The following is a 24572-nucleotide window of genomic DNA, read 5'->3' as shown; positions in this document are numbered from 1 at the left end:
CTTAACAGTCCCAAAAATATTCTCAGAAACCTCCTATCAAAGATATTCATGCTTCTATTGTCATGTTTATTGAGAGCCATGCAATATAATACGTTAATATTTGGCGAACCTAGGTATAAGAGTTTCATTGATGGGTATTTTTTTAAAAATAAAACAATGATAGCATTTTCGATCCAGGGATGTTGGAATCAAAAAATCGAGCGGGATTGCAAACACTAGTTCGCAGTTCTCCACCTTGCATAAGCATTTAAAAATAAGACAGGTAAATTAATTACATTAAGCTGCCCGCATAGCCAGGTGATAAAGCCACCATGCATTGTAATACTATATATTATAAAAACCGATACTAACTCCAGTAGCATCTTATAATATAGTTACCCGGTTCACATAGCAATAGTTTCACAACTCAAATGTATGTAGATATGTTATAGATGTAGATATTAATTATGCAGTATGTATGTAGATATTAATTATGCATTTTATGCATCATGGTTTTTTTATACATTAAGTTTTACTGACAGGTATTAACAACTACAGTAAAAGATAACTCGATATATTTTGTAGAGAGAATCACTAATTAAAAACCTTTTATTAATTTTTGTATTTTGTCAAACATGTTAAAGAAAACTTTCTTCTGTAGAAATGGAGTCTAAATGTTTAAACGTTATGGCATAAAAAGACAACAAGGACGAATTAATGATTAAGTCAGTTACAGGTCAATCTCGAGAATTTTCTAACAGGACACAACTCAGACATAAAACGCCCATGCCTTCTCAAGAATCTCACTAAACTTCTAATCTTCTAATCTTCTAAGATCTATTCAGTAAAAAAAATGTGATAAATTGAACTATTTTTCCACGACCTACTTGGGAAAACTAAGGTTGGAAATATCTACATCTTTCTAAATAGGTAGTGTAAAAAGTTTATTACAGCAATGATGCCGTTCATCGGGAATTAGATGATTAAAATGAGAAATTAAAATGTTTCTAAAAATAATACAAAGTAATAGATACCATCGATTGAGGGTACTTAATGGAATTTGAATTTAATTTCTAATTGATTTAATTGACTCAAATGAGTCAAATGGAATAGCGCAAAACCTAAATCAATTACTTAGAATATAATAAGAAATTTTAAGTATATAAAAAGCACATTTTTTAATTAAATATAAGCTTTGTTTTAATGTGAGTGAATTACATACTTTTAGAAACAATTTTAAGATGTAGTAAGTAGAATCGGAACTGCTCACAAAGAGTACAATGTTCAGTAACAGAAGCGCCGTATTCCTATGTGCAGCGTGTGCGTCGCACATGTGCGTCCAAATCAAGTAGCGGTGAAAGCTGCCACTTGAATTTGTCTATCGACATTGGTCGCGTCTTGATTTATTCGTAATAATTAAATTACTTATATGTATATGAAAAGCTAGTTTTATTTTTAATGCAATTATACTACATCACCGTGTTCGATCCTAAGACGATCATATGGGCCTCCACCGAGTAGAGGTTGTATTAAAAGATTTTTTTGTTTATACGAGAAACGGATGTTAGTCACTTGTTAAATATATTAGGTCCATACTCTGCACATACCCGCGATATGAACTCGGGACCCACGAAATTATAAGTCAGGCTATTGTGGACGTTCAAATAACTCTTTGACTAATTTGACTACACGTAATATTCTGTCGTATTAATCAATAGTTTTATTGTTTTCCTTTTGCATTTATTTGATTTTGTGAAATGATAAAATATAAGTAGTTATATTTTCTTATTAGTATATTTTAATTTAGAGCTCAATTTTTTTCGCACGCAGGCAGCTGTACCTCTCACGGCGACCCTGTTCAGTAATGAGGTAACGACTGAAAAAATGTCATTATTATTCGCAGTAAGTATTTTTTTGTTTTTAAATAAAAATGTGAATCTGCCTGCAAGTTCAATTTTAATTAGACGGAAAGGCATTTTTAAATAAGTTCTTACCTAATATCTAATGTTAATCTAAAATAAACGCAATCGCTAATCAGACTTGATATTTTCACAACGAAACAACAATTAAGAGCATAATGAACGAGTATTGCATTACATTTTATAAATTGATCACCGATAATGTTCGACACACCTTCGTTTTCCCAATATCCCGATATGGGCAGACCCAAATATGGTCTAAAATATTTAAACCAAAAAGGAAATGCCAAAACGTGCAACTGTATAGACTGCTATTTTGAGTTGTGTGCCGCAAACACCGAGCCGCAATGCCTGCTGAATTTTTAATCTGATGTAAAAATGCTGCACAGGAAATAATATTTTAAGGTGTTGACTTTTTTTAGACTTAGTAACAAGTAAAATATAAATATACGTTCCCATTACCTACCAAAACTACATTCAAGTAGATAAAAAATATGCAATTGCAACACAGTGCAATTATTTATAAGTTTAATTGAAAAATTGTGCCAATTTATTTGATCAAAATTCTTTGGATTGTTAAAATGACGACAGTATTTATTGCCGCTTCGTGAAAACTTTTCAAGTCTTTTGATGAATTCAGTAGGCAACCTACTCGATGATATACAGGTAAACAAACAGGTAGGTATATTTATTTTGAAATATCTCGGAAAAATACGTCTTAGAAAAAAGTACCTACCACTAAATTTGGGATACGTACCTCAAATCTCTAGCCAAATCTAGACGAAGAACACCTGTATTATATTCAAACCGGTGTCTGGCAAATTCATAAAACGTTGTTTTTCAAATTTGTGTTTAAATGGTAATAAACACTTTTTAGCACAACATGCCATGAGACCCAATATTAGTAGTGTAGTAATTAATATAAGTGAAACAGGTTATATAAATATATTGTGACTTCACGGGAATTGAATCCGGAGGGCCCGGAAGGCCAGCACTTTACACATAGAACTATAAGAGCTAATAGGATGAGTTAGTGGCTAACGTCCATTTTTTTGTCCTTATTCTCCTCCTCACGGCAATGACAACGATTATCGATAGACAATAAGCATCGAAGCGACGGGATGCTAAAGATCAATACATTTTCCAATAATCACTTAGGAATTCTACTGATTAATCGCTTGTGTAGCAATTTTACGCTCAGAAATAATTGTGACATAATTTTCTCTATTCACATGACCATTGTAAATAATAATAATAAATACAAAGTAATAAATAAAGCATGTAGTATTTTTCAAAACTGTCTGCAGACGTATTGGAAAGCCATCCCAACGTGCTCCGGCTCCGGCTCCACTATAGCACTGCTTAACATACATCTACTTGGAATGGTCGGTTACAGCGCTCGAAATGGACCGGAACTCACCGGAGCGCAGCTTTTGTTCGTGGAATCCTAGAGATTATCGCTGTCTCGTTGAAAATTTTAATATTGCATTACGGTTCGTGCATCATTAAAAAGTACTAAAATACGAAACTTGTCGGAATCTTAGTGAAAAGATAATATTTATGACGTGATGTAATCATCGATTTTCGTCAGCGTCGCCGACAACATTTCGGTACTAGTCGGTTATACTGGATACTTACAGCGGCAAACACATTTTGAAAATAGCCGATGTATTGGATTATTTGTTAGGATAACCTAACCTAACCTAAACTAACCCAAACTAACAAATAATTTAGTATATCGGCTATTTTCAAAATGCGTTTGCCGCTGTATCCAGGATAAACGTATAGAACCATTATTTCTATATAGTAGGTACATACTTAAATACGAGTATGTTAATATTTTCAGAAAATTTTCGAGTGCTCCGGTTAGAAAAATCTTCCATTTCGAGCGCTGGGTAGGTATATGTATTTGAAAATATGGAAAAAGGTTATTTGCAGTGGGTAGTTGCAACGTTTCAATTAGAATATTTTGATATATGAGAATATAGATGGTAGGTATTAATATGCACAATACGTCAGATACGAGGTGCATATCGAACATCACGACTGCGACCGCCGTGGGCCGTCACCGGTTGCACACACTGAATGCTTAATCAAAAACACACATGCCTGACTGCAAGACGAGTGTCATGGATTGATGCAAGACTCTTGACTATACAGTCGCTAACCGGCTAATTGCTTTGCTCGACGAGCAAAAAAAGCCTAAAGGCCATGTGGCCATATACGTTGATATGTCAGATGCAATTAAGAAGTATGCCTCGCTTAATCTATATGCACAAGATGTGTACGTCATAAAATACAATATGGTTTTTGCAGGCGAAAGTGACGTGATAATTTTACTGTTCCTATGTTACCTACTCAACGAAGAGTACCTGAAAATGAGCTATATTTTAAAGGTATTGTGAAAAGGAATCTATTTAATATTACACGAGCTGCAATCTGTAGCAATTTTTAGGCCTCCAAGATAAAAATAAAATAAAAACCATTAATTCCATCCGCCAACGTAGTAAAAATTGTGTCCGAAAGTTTGTACGTATGCAGTTCGCAGTATCGAACTTCACCGTGAAATGTTGTATTGGAAATATATGGTCGTATAGTCATAATCATCATCAGGGGCACGACAACCCGGTGTGGGTCCTGGCCTCCTCCAACAGCTCCCTTCACCTGTCCCTATCCAGTGTGGCCGCTTTCCAATTCGTTACCCCCAGAATACGGCAGTCACATGCAGCTCCATCCAACCAGCAAATTTTTGGCCTGCCTCTTCTTCTACGCCCTATTGGATTGCTGGACATCACTCTATTTGCCGGTTTATTGTCATTCATACGGTACACATGACTTAGCCATCGCAGTCCCCATTCTTAATTGATTGAACTGCGCTGCAATCTTCGTACAACCCGTAGAGCTCAGCATTACATCTTCTCCTCCAATTGGTGCCGTCCTTGATTGGTCCATATATACGGCGTAGAATTTTTCTTTCAAAGATGTTCAGGGATCGTTCATTTCGCAGAGTTAATATTCAGGTTTCCGATGCGTAGGTGAGCACTGGCTTTACAAGTGTCTTGTAAAGAGTGCTTTTAGATCGGCGAGATAGTATGCGGGACTTAAAATGTCTTAACAGGCCAAAGTAGCATTTATTCGCAGACATGATTCTCTTGTTGATTTCTTCTGTAATATCATTATGTCGAGTTACAAGAGATCCAAGGTATATGAAACTGTCGACCGTATCAAACTTGTATGCACCAATATCTAACTTTGGTGCGCCTTCTCGTGATGTGACATAGACAGGCATGTATTTAGTTTTTGCCTCGTTTATTTGTAAGCCCATTCTTTTGGCAGAGGCTTCTAATGCTGTGGATGCCTTTTTTAGCGCCAATTCTGATATGACAATGATATTGATGTCATCGGCATACGCCAGCAGCTGCACAGGCTTATGGTCGTATAGTACTGAGGACAAAATTCATGTCTAAATAAAATACGGTTCTTTTCGGTTTACAGGAAACCAGCAGCAAACAAATTTTGAAAATAGAATATGTACTAGATTATTTGTTAGGTTAAGTTAGGTTAGTTTACGTTTTCATGATTCGGCTAATCGGCTATGAAAATTGACTTAATGTTCGTATAGAATCTAATAAATTTGGAGACCGTATAGTATATACATACGCCATACCTATACTGTCTTTCCGATCGAAAGCTTACGGCGAACTGTGCTAAGGTGAAATGTTTTATGTACAATTTACGTGTAACCAGTAAAAATCCAGTAAAATTATCAATGTATCTCTTTCCTAGAATCATATCAAAAAAAATAATTATTATTAAAAATGGCAGTGATTACATAATATATTACTATTAATGATTTTTTTTTGCATCAAGTACGCGTATGTTTGAGTGGTTATGTTATATACACCCTCGATGTTGGTTGCAGGGATTTTTGTTAAGCATTGTCTTAAGATATGTACACAATTTAATAGCGTGTAACTAGTTTGAACTGATTCGAGGCCCCCTTTTGAATAGTATAACGAATCGATTGCGTCGTATGGGTCAAGGAAAATCATCATTAGCTGCAAAGATCAGCGACGACATTTTCGATTGACTTTTAAAACATACTTATACGAAACTATATCAAACATAATATTATAATAAAATTGAAACGCAACAAAAACTGATAACATCTTTAAATAGTATGAGATTATTGGTTTGTAATCATAACTAATATTTTTATCAAAATATTTAGAAGAAGATTCATGGATTTCTATACAAAAATAATATTTATTGAACATGAATATTATTGTATATAGAACTATATAATATGATTAGAAAATGACAAACAGAAAGAAATTTTTAAGACAGAAAGATGTTTGCTATTCCAATTACAAATAATAATCGTAGAGCCCCATGCAGAATCCAAGATTTCGATCTTAAAGATAAGTTGCCAAAAAGCATGACTTAACTATAGACTATACTGACTATAGTGTTAAGAAATCCTTAACCATAGACTACTTTTGTTATGAATACGCCCTCTTCTGTATTACCATTTACCACTGACAGCTGCTGTCAAAATAAATTCGCGTGTCTTTAAAACAGTCCATACACTCATATTCATTTAACAACTTATCTCAATATGGATATTGTTAATTCGTTTAGCATGTAAATGCAAAATATTATTTTACTTTTTATACGCCAGTCCGCAGACATACAAGATGCCAGACAGAATGACACTGGACGCTAGTGTTACCATGTTAAAAAAATATCTTGCGGTGCCTGTGAAATCACGTATAATGACTGATTAGAGTATTATAATTAAATATTAATTATGTATTTATAGTTATAGCATTTGTAAAGTGCAGTTGTCATATTTTTGTCATCGTTTAACAATTACAAAATAATTTACCTAAATTATAGGAAAGAGAATTTTGAAATGTGGTATTATTTTCAATAGAAAAAACGAACGAAGCTTTTAAGACAAGGCGAACCATAGACAACATGATCTTAACTAAGGACATGTTTCTGCATAGTGTTTTCTGCTAAGGAAATTTTAGTTATGATAAATGTTTCTGCATTTTGCTCTTAGAATGAGTTCAACGTTCAACATTAAAGTAAGAACCTGCCTACACAGGTTAAAATACGTCGTCCCTATAGATGAGTGTTTTTTTTATTATTATTGTTAATTTAATGCGACAGTTTCTTACATTTTCCACGTTGCCACATTCCAAGACATTATTATTCTCTTGTTATATTAATATCTTTTATTGTTATTATTTTTGGTATTATACAATTTCTTTTTTACGATATAATAATATCTTGTTATATTTATGTTATTTTATTGGAAATAAAAAAAAGTAAACATTTAAATTTATTTCGTTTAGATTTATAACATAATATTATTTTAATATCTAAACCTGTAAAAGTCAATGTATCTGTGCCGGGACACGTTGCTTGAATCTGTTTCGTGACAAAATTCAAACGTCTCTAGATGCAAGTTATCCCAAAATGGCTTTGAATGATTTCAAATCTGTTAATGCAATTCTCTTTTGTTGCAAGACGTCATAAAGTCTGATCATTTGAAGTATGCAATAAACATATTATTATACAAGCAATAATCGTTTATGTGACAGCATTTTTGGTGCATAAAAACGATATAAATTAACACAATGTCTAATAGTACTTCATATACATTCATTTCTGTAACAAGATACATAAGCATTGCAATAGAATGGCATTTCGATTTATGGTAGGTACTACCTACTCGTTATTTATTTTACCATTTTGGTTGACTCAGCGCTCGAAATGGACTGGAACACACCGGAGCTCAGGTCCGATTCGTGAAAACCTAGGTCTAAAGACTACCGCCCCATCTCGCGGACATATTAAAAATAGTGTTCCAATTCTGGAATTATTATGAAAATAATTACATTCATTTAAAACCAAATAGTTACCTAATCGAGTCATAGTAATTATCGATTGATGTACATATAGTATATAAATGCACGTCAGTATTAGTTTATATACATTTAAATTAATTATAGTTTAATATCATTCTATAGAATGTTGGTTTAGCATTCCAGATTGCCTTCAAAATGTCTGTGAGTATATTGTATGTTAACTACTAAATTTATTATTTAAACTATCGTAACTAATACAAGACTATGATGATCAGTGGGGTAGACAACCTATTCACTTCTTTAAAGGCGGTAGAGAAAGAAAACATAATACTTAATACTATTTTTGATAGTATATTTCATAGAAATTTGTTTTTTTTCAGCCTGCGGTGCTGAAAAGCGTTGCCTGCCCAAATCTTCAATTATTGTGTGTATCAAATGCTTAAATACTGTTATTGAATTTGTCCGTGCAAGGCAAGTATGCTGTAAGCTGTCATTTAGTGGCCATACAGCTATCATTTATAAAAAGGCGCTAAAATATTGGGCTTCTATTGGGCGGCTAACTGAGAACTCTGCCACTCTTGGCAGTGTTGACCTGTGTGTCCTTGATAACTATCTTAGAAATAGAGAGCATCAATTGTTTATTCTCCGAAGGTGCTGAACCAACCTGCCACTGGTAATGCAGGGAGGGCGATAACTATGTTCAAACCATATTGCTTCGGGTGTTGATACATTCCACTTGCGCGAGAGTGAGTTTAGGTTGGCGCTATTTTATAAATTCTTAAAATAGGGTCTCCTTAGCTAATTCGGTGTACTTCTTTGAACTTATATATATGTATAATTGTATTTTCACTGCTTTTGTATGTTTATATTATGTTCTCTTTTTATATTTTAATTTTTATCGCTTTTATTACTTTTTTCTACTTCTTATAATAATGTTTCATGTCATGTTGTGAACGTCTTAAACTTATAATTTGTAATGTCCACAATATGCTAAAAATAAATTAGATTGAATTGAAAAATTGAATATTATAACAAAAAAACAAGCTTTAATATTTTTAGAAAATTATTCAGCGCTCCGGTTCGTCTAATTTTCTATTTCGAGCGCTGATGTTGACCATACATTTGCATTGAAAAGATCATTATGTACCAACATTTATTTTAAGTCATAAGTCATAATAATTTCAATACGCTTGTGATCCACGTACGCGTAAATCGGATTCAATAATACCTATCCTATATGATACGATGATACCTTTTTTTAATAGTTTAGTATCGAGTTTTTGCCACTGCAATTTATATATTTTACATAATATGTTAAAAAGTTGACTTGTTTTATGGCGTTGACATAGGAAAAAAAACAATAAAATTAAGCTATTTTTAATTTATTACACGCGACAAAGCTTTTAGCGGACACTCGTTAAACGTTCATTTTTGGAACGGATTATCAATATGCTTATCATATTTTAGTATTTTTTTTTTTAAATTCCTATCACCATAATAAATAATGTCACCGTTTCAATTATTGGCATTTGATAAAATAAATTGTGTCAAACAACGAACAACAACAAACTTCCACTTTTAATCAATAAATTAGGACCGGTTTCGTCCGCCTCAGAGGGACATTTTTGTTCGTTGAAAATGTCCCTCTGATTATCCCCCGGTTACCTCCCGGTCTTAATTTATTGATTAAAAGTGGAATAAGTACTACAAAAATGCGTTTATTTAAATTAAACAACAATACAATGCAGTTCCACCATGAATATCAAAATAAAAGAAATTAAGTTAACTTATCAATTATGCATGTAGTTGTTGCTGAGAGGGCTGTTCGAAGAAAATGTAATATTCCATTCACCAAAATTATTTGTATTTTTTCGTTCCTAGGGGGGGGGGGGGGGGATTTTCGAACTACCCCTAGTGAAACAAAACCATAATAGATTAAAAAAAATCCTTTATCATGCTATAAAATATAAAAAATTGTATGATTTATTGGCATAAATTAAGATTTTTATAGATTGACGAATATTTTTGTCATTATCTACAATGGCTTCGTTTACGCAGGGATTAATTGAATTTTAAAAACTAACCTGCACTATCTACAATGTGTATTCTTAGTTATTTGTAAACAGATACGTATGACCGATAAAGTTTAGTGTGCACTATTTATGTCGGATCACAGTCTGCCTCCACCCTTTGCCACTGTTGACTACTAATTTAAAATTCAAATTTGATACTTAAAGTTTAATGCCTATACGTAGTTTTAATATCAGAGAAGTCTTGAATTATATTAACTGTTGATAATTTCCGTTCTAATAGTCGCAATCTGATGCAATAAAAATAAAATATACGATCCATTTGAAGTAAGTCTATCGAAGATTAGCTATAAAATAAAAGAGACAACACTGTAGCAGGATCGATAAATTTGATATGCAACGTTTCCACTCGCGCGGCCGTTTACATCATTATCCAGTCGCTCTTTTCAAACAATACAACTATTTTAGAATATTATTTATTATAATAAGCATAATTTAGTATCTGTGAGATTCTTAAATGGCAAACACTTACAACGTTAGAGGTTATCTAATTATTTACTTCTTATCCCATTAAATCCCAATACGAATGTATTGCAGTGGAAAATGATACCTGCTGAAGGTAGTTAAAATGTAGTTAGTAGATAACTGAAAAATAGTCCTAGGACTAATTATTAGTACTTGAATTTAGCAAAACGAAACGATATTATAGTTCACCTGTTTATAATATTATATTTATTAGATATTATGAAATAGAAAATACGTCAGGCAATAAAATATATATTAAAAAAAAGTAATACCCAATCGCGATTCGAACTCGGGCTAGAAAATTGTATGTAGGTACTAACATGGCCATGGCCCCCACATCTTGAAGCGGGCCCCCAGGCCAGGATCTTGGGCGGCCCCCCTACCTATCGCTTTGGTTAAAGGCAGTCTGACGCTCTCCAGTATTGTTTTTCAAATGGTGTTCGAGGTCAAATTAATAAATTTCGATGTAAGTTAGCGATTTTTTAACACATCGAATTATGGAGTTTTTTTGCTATTAGAGCAAATTTAAGTTGTGTATTTATCTCATTTATCTGGTCGACCCGTCACGCCGGGCCCCTTCTGAGCCCGGGCCCCTAGGCTAGAGCCCTGTCAGTCCCCCCCCTTGTGGGGGCCATGATCAGTCGGGCGTTTAGACCGCGCACCGAAATGAATGTACCTATATTTTTACAAACATTACATAGTTGTATGAACCGGAGTATAGCCTCAAGTATATAAGAGAAATAAGAGATATAAGAGAAAAAGTAGTTCAAAACTTGAGTTTTCTGATAACTAAAGCCAAAACACTGTCTTTTTACTTAGCATGGCAATAAAATAGTCACAACATTCCGCCAATTCTTCAATAATATTATACTTATTGAATATGTAATTCGAAATAGTTGTTTGGAAGTTTTCATGTGTAATAAGGTTATTCAGATTATTAAGATGTTGCGAAAGGGTTGAAATAAATTCAAATAATGTTAATAATTACATAGCTTACCAGGCGTGGGTGAAACATGCTCTTAACATGAACTTTACTAAGTACGAGTATACTGTATCTATTATAAACCAGATACTTAGGCGATGTTTCTATTGGAGTGATTTAGTTTCGACCTTGCAATATTAGACGTCTTCAATAAAGACTGAAGTGTCTTAAATGCCAGCTTTCAAAAAGCTTATCACGATGTTAAATTAACTATGAAAATAGGTTTACGGTATTACTGAGTATTTGCAATCAGTGCGTGCCGTTTTATTGCTAATTAATAAGTATTAAAATAAGAGAGTTGGTTTAAAGTCATTTAATTAACTTATTATTTTTCGATTATGACTTTATAAATATAAAATTATGAAGTTGTAAACTTACGAAGGAATACTACAAATATAAATTATTATTTTAGGTATTAAAAGAAACGTAGGTACTGATAGCTTTTGTTATTATGATGGGAGATTAATATGACAAAAAATTGTTCCGATGAAGGTACAAATTGTATCGTGAAGATTTCTTGTAACTGCGTAGTTGTGCTGTTTTGCTTCAGTCGTGCACATAGATAAATGGTACGGGAGGGGGCGGTTCATTCCGAATATTTTCTAATTATAATAATTTATTAAGTATAAAATCCAACAGGTGCCACTGACTGACCGCATTTAGGTATTACGCATTCTACTTACAGCTTCTCATCGTGGACACCAGTACGTTCCGGATACATTCAACATACCCAGACACTCCGCAATTTAAGTTTTGCGATGGAAACCTGCGTTGCAGCTATGACTAAGGGTGTTCACATACGAGATATTACTACCACAAGAGGTTTTCGAATGCACGTGACATAGCGGTCATAAATATTCGGGTCGTTAATGTCCGTTTGTGTCGTCAGTGTATTTTAGACATGCCGCATTGCAATATTGGAGCAAACATTAGATGCTTTAGATAGTAGCACTAATTCGTTAGTTTACAGGTCTTGCGTGTCGTAGAATGCCGAAAAGAGAAGAGCCAATCTGTTTAGAAATTTGTTCGACGACCAAATAAGATGGTTCACGATCCTCAGTCATGAGGTCTGATGAAAAAATATTAATTTTTCATTCACTAAATAATTTGTATTTTTTCGTTCGTAGGGGGAAGGTCCGGATGCGGAAATCCCCCCTTTATGTACTCGCCTGTTAGTTTATTCTATAATATAGATACTCATATGTAAAAGTTGGTGTGTATATTTTTCTAATTATAAATTATGTAATATATTGCATATATTTTCACTTACCAATTACATTCAATGAGTCGTATATCTCCCCAATAGTGCAGAAAACTAGTCGAATTGCATTTTTCCCAAGTTTTCTTTGACAGTGTAGCTTTCGGCCATCAACTATTTCAAAAAAAAAAAAGAAAACATATTATTAATAATATTATGTAAAGTAACTATATATTAAAGTAAACTTTATACAAGCATAAGTGCATGCTGTTCGAACATAGTATTTGTCAAACATTACATTTGGTAATCTGTCTTATTTAGAGTGTTCATAAAGCCTTAGATATGTTAATTAATTATAATTCGGGAGTACTTACGTCATTCCTACAATCTTTAATTCAATTGGACTAATTGATTAATATATTATTATTGTTAGACCATACAATATTAAATACATTATTTAAAAAAAATGTGCACTGAAAAGATGTTGCAAAGACTAGGGCTGTCAAAAAAGTATTGATACATTTATACGATACGAATATACGAGGGTGGGTCAATAATTCCTTAGAAAAAAGCATTAAAACAGTTTTTATTTTTGTATTTTTTTTTTATTTCTCAACATAATCTCCTTGGAGCTCAATACACTTGGTTAGACGTTTCTCAATTTTTTTTAAACCGTCAGAAAAATAAGTTTTCGGAAGGTCCTCAAAATAAGCATTTGTCCGATCGATGACTTCTTCATTTGAAAAAAAACGTTGTCCACTTAGCCATTTTTTTAAGTTTGGGAAAAGGAAAAAGTCACTGGGGGCTAAATCTGGCGAATACGGTGGGTGGTCGACCAATTCGAGCTTCAATTCTTCAATTTTAGCCATTGATCGTAAACATGTGTGAACACGGGCATTGTCCTGATGAAAGAGGATTTTTTTCCTGTTTAAATGAGGCCGTTTTTCTTCAATTTTGTTTTTTAGCTGGTCCAATAAAGATGCATAATAATCCCCTGTTATTGTTTTTCCTTTTTCCAAATAGTCAACGAAAATAATTTCACGTGCATCCCAAAATACAGTAGCCATAACCTTACCAGCTGATTTCACGGTTTTCGCCTTCTTTGGACATGGTTTGCCTTCGCAATCCACTGCTTTGACTGTTTTTTCGTCTCGGGAGTATAGTGGTGTATCCATGTTTCATCTACAGTCACAAAGCGACGAAAAAATTCATCCGGATTGCATTGCATGAGCGACAGCAGGGCTTTAGAGGCCACCACCCTATTGCGTTTATTGTCGACTGTGAGCAAACGCGGTACCCATCTTGCAGAAATATTTTTCATGCCCAATTTGTCATGTAAAATAGAAATGACGCTACCTTTTGAGATCCCTGTAACCTCAATTATCTCACTCAACTTTAATCTTCGGTCACTTGACACCATATCGTGGATTTTATTGATCATTTCTGGTGTAGTCACCTCTACAGGACGTCCTGAGCGTGGTTCATCCTTTGTTGATGTATGACCACGTTTAAATTCATTTAACCAGTTATAAATAGTTGCAAGTGAAGGAGCAGATATGCCGCGAACTAAATCCAACTCATTTTTTATTTCCTTTGCTGTTAACCCTTTTATATTAAAATGTTTAATAACAGCTCTAAACTCAATTTTCTCCATTTTTCATTTTTCCATTTTCCACAAGCAAATTTTTTTTTTAAATGTACGAGAAACACACAACAATCCGACCAATCTGATTGAAACTTCGCAGCATACTGAATCGGTAGTGCCGCTGCATGAAAACAAACCGCTTACAGTACTAGTCGCGCCACCTGTCGGCTTTTCTAAGGACTTATTGACCCACCCTCGTACTATACCAGTATCGAATGATTTGATACTTTAGGCCAGGGGAGGGCAAACTGCGGCCCGCGGGCCGCATGTTGCCCGCCGGTTATTTTTTTGCGGCCCGCCATCATTAATTGTACTTTTGATTACGAATAAGTTTTTTATAATTTTTTAAAAAATATTGACAATAGATTAAAATTTGAAGAATTTGTTGTTTCGTAAATGTATTATCTCAGTACATCTTCCTTGCGTCTCGTCTCGCACTATGTAAACACTATTTTCTACATTGAACATCAATTTCAATAGATATTGATAGTGTACCGACAGAGCTACAACTTGAGATTATTGATCTGTAATGTGACACTGATTTAAGAGAATTGCATCGTCGTGAAGAAATCTCCAAATTTTACGATGCCCTTAATTCAGACAAATTCGACCAACTTAAAGATTATGCAAGAAAAATGTTCGTTAATTTTGGATCAATCTATATATGTGAACAAACATTTTCGATCATGTACCTCAATAAAAATTCTTTACGATCAAATATCTCCGATGCCCATTTAAAACAGTTTTGAGAATATCAACTACAAAATTAACACCTCAATTAAAAAAAATGTACAACGGTTTCATTCTTCTCATTAATTTTTTTTAATGTTTATTTTTCGTGATAATACTGATAATAAATAGTGTATATCTAAAAATGGTATTTTACTTGCGGCCCGCCGCTCATTTTGAATTCTTGAATTTGGCCCTCCATCCAAAAAGTTTGCCCCCCCTTGCTTTAGGCCTAGTTGGAATATTTAAAAGCTTGTCATTAGTAGGGATTCCAATCCCGGGATCCCGAGCTATTTTCAATACCTATGAATCCCGGGATTGATAAACATAATCCCGGGATTTCGGGATTGATTTTTTTTATCAATTTTTATGGAAAATAAAATAAAAGCGAAAATATAACAGAAAAAATACTTTTAATAAAAAATAACTACATTAGAAATAAACTGAGTTTGAATGAAGTTTGATTTATACCCATGTGTAGGTTGCCGATTCATCTTATTTTTTCACATAAATTATTAAAAATGAGAAAGATTGGAAAAAACAATGCTTCGCACTTTTAACAAAGTAATTCCACCATGATATCATACGTTTTACGGCAGTTTCATATTTGGCTGACTAATTAGATCTATGAAGCGGAAAGGCACTAAATACGCCAAGATTATTTGCTTTACTATTTTAAATCTCGCTAATCCATTCATTATGTCTTTACTATCAGAAACAGCAATCTCATATTAAATTCACATTATTATTTATATTACAATATTATTTACTCCATTAAATGTATTTCCAAGATTGAAGGTAGGTATACAATATTAACAATAAATGTCTTAAATAGTATAAATTATACTAGATTTATTTTTGACCGATTTTATCAATGTTATTTGTAAATATAAAATTGTTGTATTAACAATGGAAAAAAATGCCAATCCCAGGACCAGTCTCGGGATCCCGGGATTGTCAAATTGTAATCCCGAAATCCCGGGATCAGAATTTTGGCTCGGGATTGGATTCCCTAGTCATTAGCGATTACAATGCATTAGAATACTTGCAGTAGTTTAGCCATTCAGCTTAGTTTTTTCGACATTTTTCTCCAGATGGGATGATATAAGTATGTTATTTTTTCGTTGTTCGTCATTATAAATTTTATCTGAAACAATAATGTTTTAATTTAAATATTTGGCAGTTGTTTTATCGTGAACTATTTTTTAATTCATATTAATGTAAAAAAAATGTACCTATCGTGAAACGGTATTTAAAAAAAATGGACGAAATTAATAGCGCCTGTACATGTGCATAGATTCACTTGCACCAATAGTGTGTATTTTAAGCTATCGCTCATAAGAACTATTTACACGTAAAAGTATTGACTGTCTCGCCAATCTCGCGACGCGATGTTGTCATTTTATTGTACTATTTGACAGGAATTTGGCTAACTTCAAAATGAATCTCTGCGCTGACAGGTTTGCCACTATCGTTCTACTGCACAGGTGCAGATATCGCGCAGTTCAATTGTCGCATAAAAATTTAGAAGCTTCTGAACTTTTTTAATCCATCCGTGCAATCTTGCAATTTGCACGATAATGCGTTTTTACACGTGCAATTTTTTGTTATGACCGTGATAATTCGTACTGTTAGCAGTAAATCTATGCACGTGTAAACGGGGTATAATATTGTAAACCTCGTTTTTTGTAATATGTAATAAAAAGTTTCGATACTTCGATGCAATGATCGATAATTTTCTTTCAGTATGACGGCTCATCAGTGACGGAAAAGACTGACACATCAAGTTGTAAACATTTGCCCCTCTTTTAAAATCTCAACTAAATTATCGTTTACATTTCGGCTCTAATATATTTTATCTTGCCCTATGTTTCCGATTGTTTGTAAATAAAAATATATTCTGCCAATTAAATAATGATGACTTACATTATGACAAATAGTCGAAGCTTAATCAGATAAAACAGTAAGTTCCTACACTGTGCATTGTTTCATGGTCCAATCAGAGATTGATTATTAAAATTCTATCGACCGTGCCCAGCAAAGATGGAAGATTAATATCTTAATTATTCAATGCAAATAGGCCAATAGGGCGTCAAGTCTTTCCATATATTTGCATTAAATACGTTATGCTAAATACGTCTTAATCATTAATTATGAAGCGTGAATAAACAATAGTAATGAAGTGATAGAGATATTGCAGAATAAATATAACTTGAGAGGTTGTAATGGATATATTATCTAAATATATATATTCCGAAGGTTGAGTAACATGGACGATGCTGCATAATATTTTGTATGTTATGTCAACTGTAATTGTTTGAATCATGAATTTATTTGAGGTGATTGTAATAATAATCTAATAAATTATCGGCCTACAGTAATTCCTACCAATAAGTATCTTATTTAGGTAAGTATAGCATTCGAGTATCTGCCACGAAACAAAAGAAACTTCATATAAACAAACCATTTCAACTTTATATAATATGGAAAGATCACTCGCAAAAATTCGGAAGCAAGTTGTAATAAATAGAATAAGAATTCTAATGGATTAAGGTCTGTACTATTCCGTTTAAGTCGTTTTTTGCGACCCGGGTTTCGCCTTTCGGCATCTTCAGTCGTCGTGTACACTCACCAAAGGTAAACACATACTGACAACGAACACTCTTAACTCTAGTTTATATAATAAATCAATACAATAAAGTAGGTAAAAACTCCATTACCTACTTATCAAGTCAAAGGTCACAAAAAATACAATAAACAAATTATGAATAGTTGAAGTGTCAGTAAAAAACCTAATTAGTAAAAACTATATCTTATTAATAAGTGTACACGACGCCTGAAGATGCCGAAAGGCGAAACCCGGGTCGCAAAAAACGACTTATATGTAATAGTACAGAGCTTGAATCCATTAGAATTTAAATTCATATTCCATCAAGTACCTTCAGTCGATAGTATTAATATAACAGAATAAGACTTTCAATGCAGTTTTGGTTTCTGGTTTATTGGAGTATTTAAGTAAAAAGCTCAATTAATTATCCTCAAATATAACCAATGTTGAAAATAACATTTCTACATATTTTTAACACGTGTTTAAGTTTATCTTATGTTTATCGACATTCGAAATCAGCCGTTTAGTGAGTAGAAATATCATTAAATTTTAATACTGACAAAATTGAGAAACTCAAGTGAAAGCTCTACTCAAACTACTCAATGAAATCATTCAGAAAACTAAAGACAATTAGTACGGATAGATAAAATACAGTACTAAATTTGCTTGAATTCTGTAAATAATATAAGTACTTGCGTATTTTGATATATACCTACCACCTGCGTCTGATAAGTCTGCCATAATTTAGATGTGGTGTCACTTTATGTTAGTTAGGTTAATTATACAACGATATTTTTACATGATAGAACTGATCATTCAATGAGGAATATAAAAAACCTCCGACAACCTCCGAGAATGGTTTAATTGCAGTATAAGACGACTATTTATCATTAAAAGTAGGTACCTAGTTATACCAAGAGATGAAATGGCGACGATGGTATTCAACCTCAAATAGAAATAGAAGTTGAACAAAAGTGAGAGCAAATCAAACCTTTTTTCATTTCTAAAAGTCATACTTGAGGGCTATTCTAACATATCAATTAACTCCAAAGTCAATAATAAGTGATACATATGATATATCGTATTCAGACAGTTAATTATCCCCAGCCGCCCCATGGCAGTGCCAAAATGCCACCCCATTTTTTATACCGTATATTTTATCATCCTTTCATGACACCAATATCGAAGAAATTGTGTTGTATGGATACATTACTAACAAGACCTATACCACTAAATCTAATTTAAATGCCATCTCTGCTTCAATAGACAAATATTGCGAGTCTACGTTTTCAGATAGACACATTTTAAAATGCATGTAACAACTTCTAAAACTCGCAAGTGACCGGCAAACATATTTGGATTAATTTTAAATTATGTAAGTATGAACCTGCCTATAATTCAAATGTAAATCGCAAATCTTTGTATGTCCTTGTTGATCACCAAGGACGCGACGTCCAATGACAATGGAAGTAAACTAGACACCGCGAACCCGACAAAAAAATTACAGTCCTGTTAAACCTGTTATAGTAATTAATACACTTTGTTTCCAACCAGTGAGCTGATTTTTTTAATGGAAAGATATTTCCGTTATTACTAAGTTTAGGTAGCTATTTATATATATACCTAATAATTCTCCTCGTATTATTATTAGTAATACTCTTCTAGCTGTTAATTTTCATTGGTTATGCGTACAAATTTCAACAAATTAGGCACATAAGCAATGTATAGTTGTGCCATGTAGAATAATATACAAAATGTACTTATTATAATATAAACGTTATATAAAAACTAACCTAGATATAGCGCATACATAATTTCAGTTCATTTTTTAGGTTAAATAAACGTTAAAGTGACGTACATAATTTAAAAAATGTCAATGGCATCACGCAAGCGTAGATGCTATTAAATTACAATTTGGATAACAGCCTTGTACATAATATACAGAATTGACCCGAGTGACATCTGTGATATTTCAGATTAAGAAAAATAACGGAAACGTGCTATCGTGTTAACTAGTTAGAATAACCCTGCTGAAATGTTATATTCTTTTATCATAATAATATAATATGTCTGTATTCATTCGTGTAGGTACATTATAACTCCATTCACTTTGCATTTATATTACCTGGGAGCTATACTAAAGAATCATTAAGAAAACTAATAAGCATCTAATGCTAAAAGGTCTTCTCAATGGGCACTCAACATTGCATATAGAGAAACTCTAATGGCACAGTGCTAATAATTTAAGATAATTGATAAATTAACATCGCATTGTTAGTTATCTTAACGCATACAAATTGTATACAGATAATGGCGTATCCGTTTCCTTTGTGCTGTCGGAAATGTATTTTTTTAAATGATGTTTGATCTAGTGATTGAGAAATGTTTTATGTTCATGGAAGTGTAAAAATTTGTCTATTTATTATTAAAGAAGACAAGTTGAAAACTCTCCACGCTGATAAGACGTGTTGATCAAGTGAGTATCTGGAGACTGGACAATTAATATATTTTTGCATACCTACGCATGATAGACACCTGCAGCCACCTCACATTGAATAGAAAATAATAGTAAAAAGAAATCATGTAGGTAAGTACAGTAAAATTAAAACGTGTGAGATTATGATGGATGGATATTGAGTAGGTACCTAGTATGTAAGAAACAAGAAGGTTTCTCTTCATTTTTTAAATGCACAACAGTCATTCTTTGAAATCTTCAAATACTTATACCAAATTGCGTGATTATTTTTAATTTAATCAATGGTCATAGTATCTCAGTACATACTCTCGATTGCAGTGGTGAAGGGTGGAGGTAGGCTGTTAAGATCCGTCATAAATAGCGCATACTAAACTTTGTCAGTAATACGTATTTGTTTTCATTGAAATAAAACTACAATTTATAGATGTTGTTGGTTAGTTTATAAAATTCAATTAAACACTGAGAAACCAAGCCATAATAGATATGAATACTCATCTATCTATAAAATATTTATAATTATGCGATTAAATCATATATAAATTTGGATATTTTATAGAAAGAATAATATTTTCTATCTATTATAGTTTGGTTTAGGCAGGGTTTAATGAATTTAAAAAAAAATTAACCAACAATATGACGTGTAATATGTATTCTTAATCCAACAAAATCAAATAAATATGAAAGAAAAAGTGTGCACAATTTTGTCGTATCGCCCAAAGTAATAGATTGATTTAAAAAAAATAACTAACACCATCTGTAAATTGTAGTCTTAGTTCAATAAAAACAAATACGTATGAATAACAATGTTTAATGTGAACTATTTTTGACAGATCTCAACAGCCTATATCCACCCTTCGCTACTGCTCGATTGTTAGTATTAATACCTATAACATAATAAAACTTATAAGGTACATACCTAAAAACTCATTAAAACTGTTTCATGATTATTTTATGCTCAGATTCTAAGTGATGGAGAGAAGTCCTTTGAATAATTTTATAAAACGACAATTAAAGATGGTCGCCAATATTAACGAAATTTGATAATATTTCGGACACGCGGTTTTTGGTTAATTTGTAGTAATTGAGTATGGTTCATATGACTACATTTGTAAAGAATGACAGATTACTGACTGGCAAAAGCACTGTGAAATGATAAAATAATTAATATTATAAATGTAGCTATAAGTAGTTCAAAAGACAGACAAATTCTATTACATACTGTAGACAAAATTGAGTACCTTGGTATCAAAGTGGGACATAAGCCATTTACAAAATTTTACAAGAAACTCACAAACATGTGTGAAAAGTGTCCGTTTTTCATGTAACATACCAACTTTAAACTCAAAAATCTCTATGAAAACTACCAGTTTTGATACTTTTGGTGAATTTTTTGAAAAGAGCATCACTTGCACTACCATAATCAATTAAAACATGAATTTAATGGGAGGTGGCGTTTGTCCCACTTTGATACCAAGGTAACCAAATATACCAAAAGGTTTATGAGATTAAAATCATCGTATTCTCAACAAATTTAGTTGAGATGGATGGCTTTGTTGAGACATTTGGTGTTATGGAATTTTATATATTTTTTTTTCAATTAAGCACGCCACTGTTAACTAATTGGTCAAATGCAAGTTTCTTGTTTTAAATGTTTTCAATAGTACCGTTCATTTTTGGCGCATATACTACAATATTTTCCATTTACAGATATGAATAGATGAAAGATGTTACGTACTTCTTGAAGTACTATTCCCTGTTGATATTACTGTGAATTAATGTAAATACCTGTTTACCCATTATAATTTTAGTTAAGTAGGTAGATATCTACGTTCATTGTAAGGTGTTTGAATATGCTTTTACGGAATTTAGAATGCCGTTGTTAAAATTAATTAAAATATATTTAGGTAATTTTAAGCATTGAGAGTTTTAGAAAATAAATCTTTTCAATTGCTGATAGAAAAGCTTTTAATATACAGTCATATACTTTGCAATACAATACAATCAATTTAATGGTTAACATGTTATAGCAGTTTTTGCATTATACAAAAATTATACAGTATAACCCCTATTTTACGTTTTTTAAGGGACTGGAAAAAAAAACCTAATTGGAGGGAAAATTTAAAAGGGGTGTATTGAAAAAAAGAGCATTAAAAATTTATGTTTCTAAAAAAATAACGTTTTATTAAAAAACAACATTCAATTTAATTTTTTTTTGAAAAAATCATGTATATTAGTTTGTTTCATTTTTGTTTTTTTGTTATGTAATTCTCTTTCAAGACTATATAAACATTTAAAAGTGTCATCTTAGATATCAGCAAAGTTTGTAAAGTAGGTTTTTAAACCCTCGGTGAACCTCATTGCTTCTTCTTTCGTTGGAATATCAACCTCTTCTTCATCAGACAGTTCTTCAGAAGCGCGCGTAACTCGCATATTTTGAATATTTCCGACGTAAATCGCGGTAAATAAAAACGTAAATGCGGGTATTAAATGTACTGAAATACATCGGAAATACAAAAATCTGTAAACACAAACATGGAAGTATTTTTACTGTAAAGTACCACTTGTCATTAGTATAATATAATCATGTGAAGTAAAATAATTACAAGATAAAAAGAACTTTTTATATACAACGTCTTTAAATTTTCTGTTGAATCATATAAACTTGACTTTGACTAGCTTAAACGATAAAAAAAAATTGTACTTGATAGAAATATTACTGAAATATCATTTTGATATGTCATATTGATTTCCATAGTAACGCACGTATATGTTAATAATTTAGTTGCTAGGACCCCCAGAACCCTAGCAACCAATAATGGTGTCGAAATAGCTTTTCATACAAGACAGAATTAACTGAAAATGAATTCAATTCTACTTAAAGATTGCTAAAAGTATTAAAAAATGCATTGGCATCGTGTTCTGATATATTCTAAAAGATTCAAATGTCTAGCTAGTCGGGAGGTTAGTTAAAAATCGATTGCAAGATTTGTACTGGACAAAGAACCACCGGATAAATAAGAATAGGAGCTAAGAAAACGTTGTAAAATAAAATATATATTGATGACTACAGAAAATTAACACTTTCAATCAATTTATCGTTGTTCATGACTTAATGTCGGGATCACCATCTGTAGTTGTTTGGTATTTTAATGTGTTATGATGCCCATGTGTTGCGTTATTGTATGCATTTGTGCACTGTATTATATTTATAAATTAATTATTAGTTTAGTTATATATGCAAATTTAGTACCTATTTGATAGTTTTACATCATTCTCGCACAAACACAGTATGCGAGGAACGATTATTCAGTGAGAGATTATTTGTGAATTAGTTGAAAGGTTTGATATCGACTAAGCATTATATCTAATATAATATGATAAACACAATTAAAGTGACGATTTCTTAATTATCGTCAAAGATCGTTAGTTCTATTTTATGTTGATAGATGCTACTATAGACAGAGTATAGACTGAAGGTAGGTACTTTTGATGGAATTTGAATAAAATTCTAATTCAATATGCATTTACCTTTGGTGAGAATGCATGGTGCCTGAAGATGCCAAAAGGTAAAACCCGAGAAAAAATACAAAGATAAAATATTCAAAGCTTAAATCAATTTTATTAGAATGACTATATTACAAACTTACAGATAAGTAACTGTAGGTTACATCTATAGTCTATAGTTTATCTATAGCATATACACAACGCACCTTTGGTAAACTACTGTTGTAAGTATATATTTGTAAATAATTTAGAGTAATAGTTATGGTTGGATTCGATTTTGTTGTTATTTTAACATAATACGTTTTTATTATGTAAAACTTAAATAGTGTCAGCGAAAAATCGCTCTATACTACGAGTATCTATATATTATATACAGTACAAAGTACGAGATTACTTTTCGAGCATTGTCGAATCTAGCTAAATAATGACGACACCAAAAACTATTTAAACAACTAAAACAATATGTTTTTTAATGTCAAATGTCTTAATACACACACATTTCTCCTTTTTCTTTTACATATTCTCGTGTTTTAAAGAAACATTAGAAATATCATTAAAAATAAATCACACGTTTTCAATAATTATTTATCCATCCAGAATTATTTTGGATTGACAATATTTTAAAAGAATTTCAACTTCAAATAGTACTTCTGCAAAATGGCAATTTTTAACTTACTACAGTATTTTATTGGGATTGCGAAAGTAAGATGTATGGAATGACAAACAATGCATCAGATGTCAAACAAGGAACATGTATCTTTGTGTTGTTCAGATTGCCAATAGATAAATTAATTTCTTGCAGCTATTACAGTATTATCATTGCATGTCGAATACTATTGTCAATCACACTGCGTGGGGGTGAACGAAGGTTAAATTCTTATGAATTATTATATTATAAACGCTAAAGATACGTTCTTAATATTGAAATTTAAAATTTTTACTAGTCAGATGGAAATTTAAAGTTACTTTATTGTATCTATTATAAATAATTGCATACAAGAAAAAATAAAAAAGAAGTGGAAAAAATACATAAGTATCACACATTTTATCTGATAGTAAAAAGATCATACTTAAAGAAAAATAACATTTAAAATGTTT

This window comes from Rhyacophila brunnea, unplaced genomic scaffold, assembly GCF_057557595.1.
Source record: "Rhyacophila brunnea isolate RB1 unplaced genomic scaffold, BYU_Rbru_1.0 scaffold_9, whole genome shotgun sequence".
In the NCBI taxonomy this organism is placed as follows: Eukaryota; Metazoa; Arthropoda; class Insecta; order Trichoptera; family Rhyacophilidae; genus Rhyacophila; species Rhyacophila brunnea.
The sequence above is the reverse complement of the archived record's forward strand: the minus strand, read 5'-3'. Positions refer to the sequence as shown.